We start from the raw sequence: 10887 nt of genomic DNA on the forward strand, positions 1-10887 counted from the left end.
ACATGTTAGCTGCAATGCATATAATCTCTGGTGACATAAAGAATGAAGACTTGACTGACATTGAAATGGGAATTGCCTCAAAATATTATGACCAATGTGACTCAGAGACCGAATCACCAACAAAAATTGACTCCGAGCTTGATAGGGAATTATAATCACATATAAGCTCAAGTTCAGAAACAAAACTTTGGGGCCTATTACAACATCCTACAACATTTTTTTATAGATCAAAGAGGACACAAATAAGGACGAATCTAGTGAGTCTACACTAGAAGCAATTCGAAATAAAAAGCTAGACAAGAGAAGTAAGAGATATAAGAGGAACAATATAGAGAGAATGTCCAAGAAAGGATATCCATTGTAGAATGGCTCAGTTATGTGGGGGCATGTGATGCTTATAAAAAATTGGTAGAAAATTGGGGAGATTACCTTCAGGGTGTCATGTGGTGCAATCTAGAACCTCTTGACATTGCAAATTAGAGGTCCCAAAGAACCCTTTCAAATGCCAATTTTGGGTTAAACATAAAGTTATATTAGGGCATGCAGTGTCCAAGAATGGGATTTCTATAGATGAAAGCAAAATTAAATCCATTCTAGAGTTTCCACCATGGACAAACTATAAGGGAGTTCAAAGATTCATGAACCATGTTGGCCATTATCAATGGTTATTGCATTGAGATAGCTCATCCATTGTACAAGCTTTTTGTCGAATTTAATGGACCGAGGAATGTGACCGCCCTTATGAGTTATTAAAGAAGGCCATGATGACGAGTGTCCCAATTTTGAGTGCCTAATTGGAATGTAATTTTCCATCTGCATATTGATACATCAACTTTTGCTATTGGGTGTTCTAACTGAGTCAGGAGAACATAAATTGGACTACCCCATTAAATTTGTTGGTCATGAGTTAAATGATGTTGAGATCAACTACACAATTACAAAGCAAGAAGATTTAGCTATGATTTATGCAGTGATTGTTTTTTATGTTATCTTCTTACCACCAAGTTTGTGTTTTTTGTTGATCATCAAGCGTTAAACCATGCTTCACGAGAAGAATTACAAGATGGTTATCCTCATTGAATTTGATTTTAGAATGGTTGTGAGGCCTGCAATTGAAAACATGTCATGGCTATGATCATCTGTCTCACATAACAAATGGTGAAGCTCCCACTAGAGTTGACAATGAGTTGACTGATACTTCCCTTTTTTATGATGGAAGCCATGCCCGAATGAAGTGGAAAGATTGTGTTTTTTTTTGGTTAATGGTTTTCCATCTTTGAAAGGATTTATTTCAAACGTTATTCATATTTCTTAATTGCCAGAACTCTCTATAAGAGAAGAAAATATTGGTGTTGTGTCCATGAGGATGAGTGTTTGTACCTTTTTCAAGAAGCATATATTGGCGTATCTGGTGGCTATTTTTTAGGAGAATTGATTGTTAGAAAGGTGTTACAATCAGGCTATTGGTGGCCACTTTATTTAAGGATGCATCACTTTTTGCAAAAGGGGTGTGATGAATACCGATGTTACAAACAACACAGCGGAAGGATACAATTTGCCTACATCCTATTAAGGTTACCCAACCATTTGAAAAGTAGGGCTTAGACTTTGTAGGTCCAATTAGTCCTATTGCCAGTAACACTCAATCCCAGTATATCATCGTTGCCACACTGACTATGTGATGAAGTGGGTTGAAGCTAAGGCTTCATGCAAGGACAACAGCTAAGTTTCTCTTTGAGAACATTATCACACAATTTAGATGTCCCTTGGAAATTGTGAGTGACAATGGTACCCATTTTATAAATGAAGTGATAAGAGAATTCACAAGTTTCATGATATCCCGCTACAAGTTCGCACCTTATTATCCACAAGAAAATGGCCAAGCTGAGAGTACCAACAAGACTCTAATTTCTATTCTGACTAAGACCGTAGAGGCTCATCATACATATTGGGATTTGAATCTTATATCAAATCTATGGGCTTATCATACTACTTATAAAGTGGCTATTAATTGCCAAGAAGCAGTTATGCCATGGGAGTTCATCATTCCCAGTCTTCGAGTAGCTTCTCAAGAAGTTTGGGATGACAACCCATTAGTCGAGCGTTTATATATCCTTGAGAGGCTAGAAGAAGAGAGGAAATAGGTTGGAAGGATACTAGAAAGAAGTGGTTTGACCACCATTTAAAGAATGAGGATATCATAGTTGGTGATAAAGTCCTTATGTATGGAGTGCATAACAAAAAGAAAAAGTTGAAATACATTAGAAAAGGACCATATAGAGTTGTTGGAATTAGGGTTGCAGAGAAACACACACATCTTGGAGAAGACGAAGGAATCTCAAGGCACACAATAGAGAGTGTGTTACTTAGTGTGCAATGGAAAGATAGATAGCCCTAGAGTGATGGGCGTATATACAATGCATGGGGGGAAAAAACTCCTAAAGAGGGAAAAAATGCCCTAGCGGTCCTAGTGTGTTCACACACATCACTACCACATGTATATGGTAACAAATCCCCCCTGGAGTGATGCGGTGAACGAGAGCTGGCACAGGAGTAAAGGGAAGTGCCATGCCCTGAGGACAGGATCAATCCACAAAGGGGAGTAAGCCCAAAGGTTTGCGGAAAGCTTCAAGCTTCTCACGAGACAATGCCTTTGTGAAAAGATCTGCAAGGTTGTCCTGTGTTGGCACATAAGCCAAGCTGATCTCTCCTGTTGAGAGCCTCTCCCTGACATAGTGGTAATGCACCTCGATGTGCTTTGTGCGAGCATGAAAAACTGGGTTCCTCACAACTACCAATGCGCTCTGACTGTCAGTGTAGATAGTGTTGGCAGTGTCCTGTCCAACACCCAAATCAGCCATAAGGCGTCTGAGCCATACACACTCAACCGTAGCTGTGAAGACTGCCCTGTACTCAGCCTCACAACTCGAAGTGGCCACAGTAGGTTGCTTCTTGCTCAACCATGATATACATGAACTGCCAAGCATGAAACAAAAACCACTTGTGGACACTCGCGTGTCAAAACAACCAGCCCAATCTGAGTCCGAAAAAGCATGTAAGTCTAGTGGCAATGACCCCCCCTTGGGATAAAACAAGCTAAGATGTAAAGTGCCACTAAGGTAGCGGAAAATCGTCTTGACTGCTCCGATACCAACCCTGGGCTACGCATAAATCTGATGACTTGTGAGACTGCAAACTGAATATCCGGCCTCGTGCTGCATACATAAATGAGGCAGCCAACAGCAGTTTGGTAAAGAGTGACATCAGCAGGATCGCCAGCATCATGTAGACTCAACTTCAAACCTATTTCCATGGGAGTGGCAATAGGTTTGCAATCCTCAAGTCCAAACTTACATAGCAAAGTCTCTATGTAACTTTTCTGACACAAGGCAATACCACCATCACACTGCTTAAACTGTATACCCAAGTAATGATGCAATAGCCCCAAATCTTTCATCTTGAAAGTAGCATTCAAATAAGCCTTAAATTCAGCAATATGTCTCTCATTTGGTCCAGTGATCAGCAAATCATCAAGATAAAGAACCACAATGAGAAATACATCATCCTCACGCTTTACATACAATGTGCTTTCTGTTGGACTGTTACGAAAGCCTCGTTTAACCAAATGAGTGTCAGCTTTCTCATACCAAGCACGAGGAGATTGCTTCAACCCATACAAAGCCTTGTTACATTTGCACACTTTGTCCTCTTGTCCTTTTATGACAAAACCGCGAGGCTACGTTACATAAACTTCCTCAAATATGTCACCATTCAAGAAAGCAGTAATAATGTCTGATTGATGTACATCCCAACCAAAAAGAGCTGCCAATGCACATAGAAAATGCACAGTAGTCATACGACAAGTGGGAGCAAAATTCTCTTCATAGTCTATGCCTTTTTGCTGTGCATAACCTTTTGCAACAAGTCGAGCCTTATGGCGATCGATCTCACCATCCGGCTTGCGTTTCAACTTGTAAACCCACTTCGTACCAATGGCCTTTTTACCAGGAGGCAAATCACATAAAGTCCATGTGTCATTTTCTATAAGTGCATCATATTCTGATTGCATGGCAGCCATCCAATTTTCTGAATTCTGTGCTTCATCAAAAGACAGAGGCTCCTCAACATCATGTAAGCTAGACACAGCCAAAGCATAACAATCTGATGCATAAGATGCATGGCGAGAGCCTGAACGAGTACGACTAGACAAAGGTGCATCCAATTTACTGTCACGCAAAGTGTGCACCAGCCATTTTGGCATACCTCTAGCCTGCTCATTTTCAGCCCTTTCCTCATCAAGTACATCGCCTACATCCTCAACATCGCCTACATCCTCAACATCGCCTACATCCTCAGAACCAGGACGTACATCAATGCCCTGCACGATGTTCCAGACACCCTTTGACACAAGAACATGTTGCATCATATAAGCCCACATAGGGTAGTTGTCCCCATCCAACATGTCCTCAGCAGCAAACATCTTGAACATATCTGTGTTGTGGTTGTCAGCCATGGTAAATGCTGTACCTGATGTGAAAACTGCCCGAAAATAGGAGAAATGGAGCAGGAACAACCTGTGCTATATAGCACAAACCGTAGAAGACTATAAGGCATTGTTATGCAGAAAACGACACTGACAGAAATTTTGCACAAAATGACGAAATAGCATGTGCAGTACTGCCTATAGTGGAAACGGAGGCCGAAATGAGCCCAAATCAAAATTCTGAGCAGACCAAGCTCTTCGAGCTTACCCAAAATATTTATCGACCTGCGAATGCTTGCCAAAGCTCACTGAAATCGGAGAAAGTGAGCAGGCGTGTGCTGGAGCAGTTGGCGACTAATCCCGAGAGGACGTGACCTGCTCTGATACCAATTGTTGGAATTAGGGTTGCAGATAAACAAACACATCTTGGAGAAGATGAAGGAAGCTCAAGGCACACAATAGAGAGTGTGTTACTTAGTGTGCAATGGAAAGATAGATAGCGCTAGAGTGATGGGCGTATATTACCCCACAAGGTACCATTCATGTGGATACTCTAGACGGAGTTAAAACCATTGGATTCCTCAATGAGAGTAAATTCAAAAGATGGTATGATACTTTAAGCCAAGAAGACATATGGTCCATCCATCAAAAATGGGTAGCCAAGGCACAAGCAGAGTTGAAAAAGATACAATCCCAAATTGAAGCTCAAGAGTGATACTAGTGTAATAGGCACCAATGAGAGGCTAATCTCAAAGTTATACATGCATTCCAAGTTGAAACAAATGATGATTCTGTAGACTCTGACATAAGGACTTGATTCCCTCTATACACTGGTCTGAAAGGATAGATGGGATTGTAGGGTCACAAGGAAGGCTCTGGGCTGGTTAAAATCTTTGTCTAGCTCCTATCTATGCTTGGAGACTTCATAGGCTTTTGGGAAAAAGAAAAAGTGGGACACCTATATAGCTATGTAGCCCAAGAGCATTCAAACTTCAACCTCAGTACCAAAACATATACCAAAACCACTCTTAGCAAACCCCAACCAAAAGGCCTATGCTCCTTTGAAACTTACAAGCACACGCCCACCCAAAGGACTATAGCACATAAGAGAAAAACCCTGTCAAAGCACGAATTTATAGCTCGTGCTTCACCCCTTCCATGAATTTATAGCTCGTCCATATCAATGCATAGAGAAACCTTTAGCTCCATGTCACCCTGCAATCCAATCTCTCTCTAGCTTCCATTCCTTATGCTTTGCAACCTTTACTGCATCATCAAATGTATGTGGCCTTTTCAACTCGACTTTCAATCTTGAATCATCCCTTAAGCTTTGCATAAACATACACTTCTTAAGCATAAGAGGAGGAACATCACTACCCAAAGCAACACACCATCTCTTCCACAAAGCATTGAACTCCTTGATAAAGGCTTCTACACTTTTGTCATCATCCTGCGTAAGCCCTTCAATGGAGTGCTATAAGTTGGTTGGAACCTGTACCTTCTTATACTTCCCAACAAAAGACTTCTTTACCTCATGATAAGTCATTACTTGCAAAGGTTGAGATGATTTCAACCAAAACTCGTACTCATCATACCATGTCCTTGCTTCCTCTTTCAAGAATGCGCTTTATGCTGGGTTGAGCTGTTTGTTCCAGTTTATTCTTGCAGATAGCAGATTGTGGATCTGTTTTGTGCATATGCGAGCGGTTTTGATGCTATTGGTCATGGTTTTTCATGATTGTGTAGTGGTCAAGTGATTGCCCAGTTTGTTGCCATTTTGGCATTCAGTTATGGCATCAGACATGCGTGATAGTGAGAGACGGAGGTCTTGTTCTTGCCAATACGTACAATGCTGGCATTGTGGTCACACAAGACACATTAGGTGTCATTGTTTTAAACGTATAAGACAACAACGGAAATGTATGCGTGATGCAGATGCGGCTTTGACACATGTTAGAGAGGGAGTTCCAGTGATAGTCTATGCTAGTGACACTAATGTCATGCCTGCCTCGAGTGTACCTCTTCCAGATATGTCTATGGATAGCACACTTTCTTCACAGTGGTTACTAGATAGTGATGTTGCTTTCCACGTCACACCATGTCGTGAGTGGTTCAACACATTTTCTAGTGCGAGACTTGGCTGCATGCGACTTGCTGATGGTTCAACATGTGACATAGAGGGTGTAGGAGATGTTTGTTTGTCTTTGCCCAATGGTGCATCATATATGCTACAACATGTGAGCTAGTCCCTCAGTTGAGATAGAGATTAATCTCAATGAGATGGTTAGCATATTTTGGTTGTCAGACAGTTCTTAGAGAGGAGTCTTTTTAGATGCATTACGGTTCATTAGTGATTCCCCAAGGAGCCTGCAGCAGCTTGGTATATCCTATGCATGTGTCTGAGGTTTGAGACGGTATAGTCTCAGTTTTTTTGCTAGCATGCGTTCATCAAGAGACAAGGCGTGTCTCTTTTGCCAATGATCTCTATCATGCTCATGGGATAGAGCATATAATTGTGCAGGATGTGCAGGTAGACTCTATGGAGACAGAGGTACAACGACATTGCTCTAGCGCGACACAGCAAGTGTTGTCAGACTTTGTGCAGGCATAGGTAGAGTAGGTCTGCTCCCTAGAGACACAGACAAAGATGACAGACATGGAGTTTTTTGATATGCTCATGTTAGTGCTACAGACGGAAATCCTGGCTCCCTACAAAATACATAGAATAACATGCTACAGATAATATAACAATAGATCTCCATACCTCTGTAATCGTATATGCATAAACGCCATAGCAAATCTGACATGAGAGAGGCAGAGAGCAAGACAGAGTAAGCGAGCATGTGCAGGTGCACCTCCTAGCTAGAGCGGAGTGCTACGCAAGCACGGTGAGAGAGAAGAGAAGAGAGGAAAGAAGAATACACAGACACTGGGTGCAATCTCCCCCCGTGCAAGAGTGACCATTTCCCACTTGCACGTATTTCATTTATAGATTTCTTCAATGGTCAATGTGAGTACAAATTGGCCGGCCGGACATAAATGGCCAAAGCTCATAAATAGCACTTGAATAATAACATGTACATAAAATATAATATCCTTTTGCAATAGCCTAGCTCGGTCAAGCCTTTTCCACTTGTCAGCTGCAATAAATAGTAAAATGTCAATTCCATAACATACCTCTCCATTGGAGCAACTGTCCTCAGTTGCAAAGATAAGAAATCTGCAAACAATACTTTTCAAAAACAATGATTAGAAATCTGTATCGAAACTATCATATAGTAAAAGAAAAATCTATAAAATTAGACAACATTGCTTATGCCTACCGTCATCCACATACTACCTATCCTAGTGTCCCATACCACTAGAATAAGTAGTATATGTCATACCCTGATGAATCAAGATATCATTGGTCACACTCATCATTCAATAATCCATTGATCTCATCAATCTCAAGTTCAATTCCATAAATAGTGTCGCGACAAAAAATCATCATATACCAATTCCAATTCCAATTCCAATTCCAAATCTAAATCCAAAATATCTTTCATTTTCTATACCCGGGTAACAAAATCATACCAATTGCAGTGGTGGCGAGCCACTGCAGCATGATTTTGTAATCGGTGTTGCCTCAACCGGTGAATCTACACCAAGAAGACGTGCTTCCTAAATCGGCGAATTTGGATTGGATATTGTTTAAAAATCATGATTCTGCAATTTGTCAATGTGCTGCCTAAATCGTCGGATCTGCACCAGGATGAGTATCTACACACTACCTAAATTGGGGAATCTGTGTGGTTGTGACCAATGGACTAGAAAAGGCATAAAAGAAAACATTTGCCATCTATTTGACACCAAATTAGAGTGTGTTCCACTAATAAGGCACTTACAAACTGTGGCTCAATATCCGAGAGCACCCTAGCTCAAATGAGGAGATGCATAGCTAATGAATTATCATGTCAATAAAAGTTTCATACAGTGCAATTAGTAAGCCCTAATCGTAGTAGCGTTGGAGTATTGAGTTGACAAGATAATGCTACATAGTCTATTGACAAATCACCTCAATGAAAATACAATTAGAAGCCATGACCTTAGCAGTGTTTGAGTATTCAACTTAGAAGACAATGTAGACAAATTAAATATGAAAAGAACACTAAAGCTTTTAAAATGAGTGTGCAAATTAAAGTAAGGAGGTGACATATCTGACTGCCTCGCATTATGGCCTGCATAGGTTTCTGTGACTCCTTCAATGAGTTAGAGAAATGCAACAAAAACAAATGAAGACCATGATAAAAATCATTTGATTAAGGTCAATCAAGACAGAGACTTATATTGCCAAAAATAAAAAATTGTGCTAAAACTAATAAAGGTAATGGTGGTGACCAGTGATATGGAATTAGCAACTAGTAAAACATAACAATGAGCCATGGAAAGAGGACAAAAGCAAAAAAATCTTCATTGTTAAGTAATATGCAACAACAATCTAACGGACATATGATGTAATATTGAAGAGAATTTGTAGAGCTATCAAAGCAAAAATCGAATTACATTATATCATTGCTACTGGGATAAACTTATATGATGGGGATAATGGCTCTTGCAAGTAATGATGAGAGAGAAATTTTCTTGTTTATGCTTGATAATTGCTTACATGGACCTGGGTAGACTTAAAAAATCACAACTCACTGAAGTATGGAACCTTTATATTCATGACAAACTCTCGAATTATGCAAGCTGTTTAAGTACCACTAACATCATGGCCTGTGGATATACATTACCTTGCTCTCAGTAAGGCAATTAGTGGGTAGCTTATCCTTCTAGGTTTATGAACAATGGCACCATCTCATGTGCTAAAGAGAACATTCATTAAGAATATATATATGTTATTATATATCTATGTTATCAAACCAAATTTTGTTGAAGATCTCTAGGCTATACAAGCTATTTGTTTCAAGTTTGAAGGTAAATTTCAATTATTGATGATTTCTAATTCTGGTTTCGTATTTTGAGCTCTAAGAGAAAAATTGATGTATCTGGGCAACCATTATGCCAAGTAAAGAGAATATGAAGATAACCTTTATTGAAAAACAACATATATCAGAGATATTGGTCACGTTATAGAGATATTTTATTAGCCATAGTAACCAATTCTGAGTGAGGAATGAAGAGAGAGAGAGAGAGACAAAGAAATGAAATGAAATGTTATAGTAACCATCTTGAAAATGGCAAAATTATCGACGAAAACAAAGTGAGACAATCCTTGTGGATTTAATACAATGTATGGGTACAAAAAAACACTAAAATCATCATCATCATCGGTAATGCCCAGGGATACCCAGCAACAGGCTGTGTCCGAGAGAATATTGCACGGATCGCCGAAGAGCTTCATCAATGGCCGCCTTCTTGTAATGTGGCGTCTTAGGAATCTTTTCCTGTCTTGATGTTGCATCGCTTCTTCTAGCTACAGATTTGTAGACAGAAGGTAAGATGAGATGGAAGCATTGGCGGGTCTTTCCAGGCTCCACATCATGCATGTGCGCGTCATCGACAACGACATTTCTTGCATGTCAATTGCTGGTTGATTAGCACATCCACAAGCCGACGTGACTGGCCCAACACAATAAGGCTTTTGCAGGAGGTGAAGACATAACGACGGTAATCACATATGCTTAGCAGTGCTCGAAAAAAAATAAAATGTTGTTTTCCAAAAACTTGGAAAACGTTCAAATATAAAACTTAGAGGGTCACCCGAGTTTTCTCTTTTTTTTTTTTGTTGGGCACTGTCAATGCGGAGTCGACACCAACTGTGGATGCTCCCTCTGTTCCTATAATCTCAAAAACGGTCTGTGTCGAGTGTTGTTGAAGGACCCTTCTCGCTGAAGCACACAACTCCACGATCGTCATCTTCAACGGAGATAGGGTGTTGATATAGAGTAAGCAGTAGGGGATGCGTTGCTTGGTGCTGTGGTTTGAAAAGCAGATGACGTGAAGGCGGCTATTGTAAGTGTTAGGGTGCAACAGTTCCTAGACGTAGAAGAGAAGGTGAAAGGGGGTAGGGAATGCCATATGGGGAGGAGGATGCAAGCAGCCAGCAGGCTAGCTGCATGATATCATGAGGGTGGATAGAGAAGTGCGTCAGGTACGTCAAGTAGGAAAGGAGCGGGAAGGGGGTTGATCGCCATTGTATTGGTAAAGGGGCAGCTAACTAATGGTTTGGTAGAGCCGAAGGAGAGAGAGATCTGGTTGGCCACTCTCAAGAGTGACAAAAGACGGTCTGAGGGAGAATCGAAAAGAATGATAGCAACGTGGTCACTGGTTGAGGATCAACATGCTAGTGACGGTTAGCTGCCAGCTACATTGCACGTGTGTGTGTGGTTAGAAGGAGATTGGTGAGGGTAGGAATACCG

The sequence above is a fragment of the Adiantum capillus-veneris genome, chromosome 14 (assembly GCF_014529385.1).
Source record: "Adiantum capillus-veneris isolate H3 chromosome 14, ASM1452938v2, whole genome shotgun sequence".
Lineage (NCBI taxonomy): Eukaryota > Viridiplantae > Streptophyta > Polypodiopsida > Polypodiales > Pteridaceae > Adiantum > Adiantum capillus-veneris.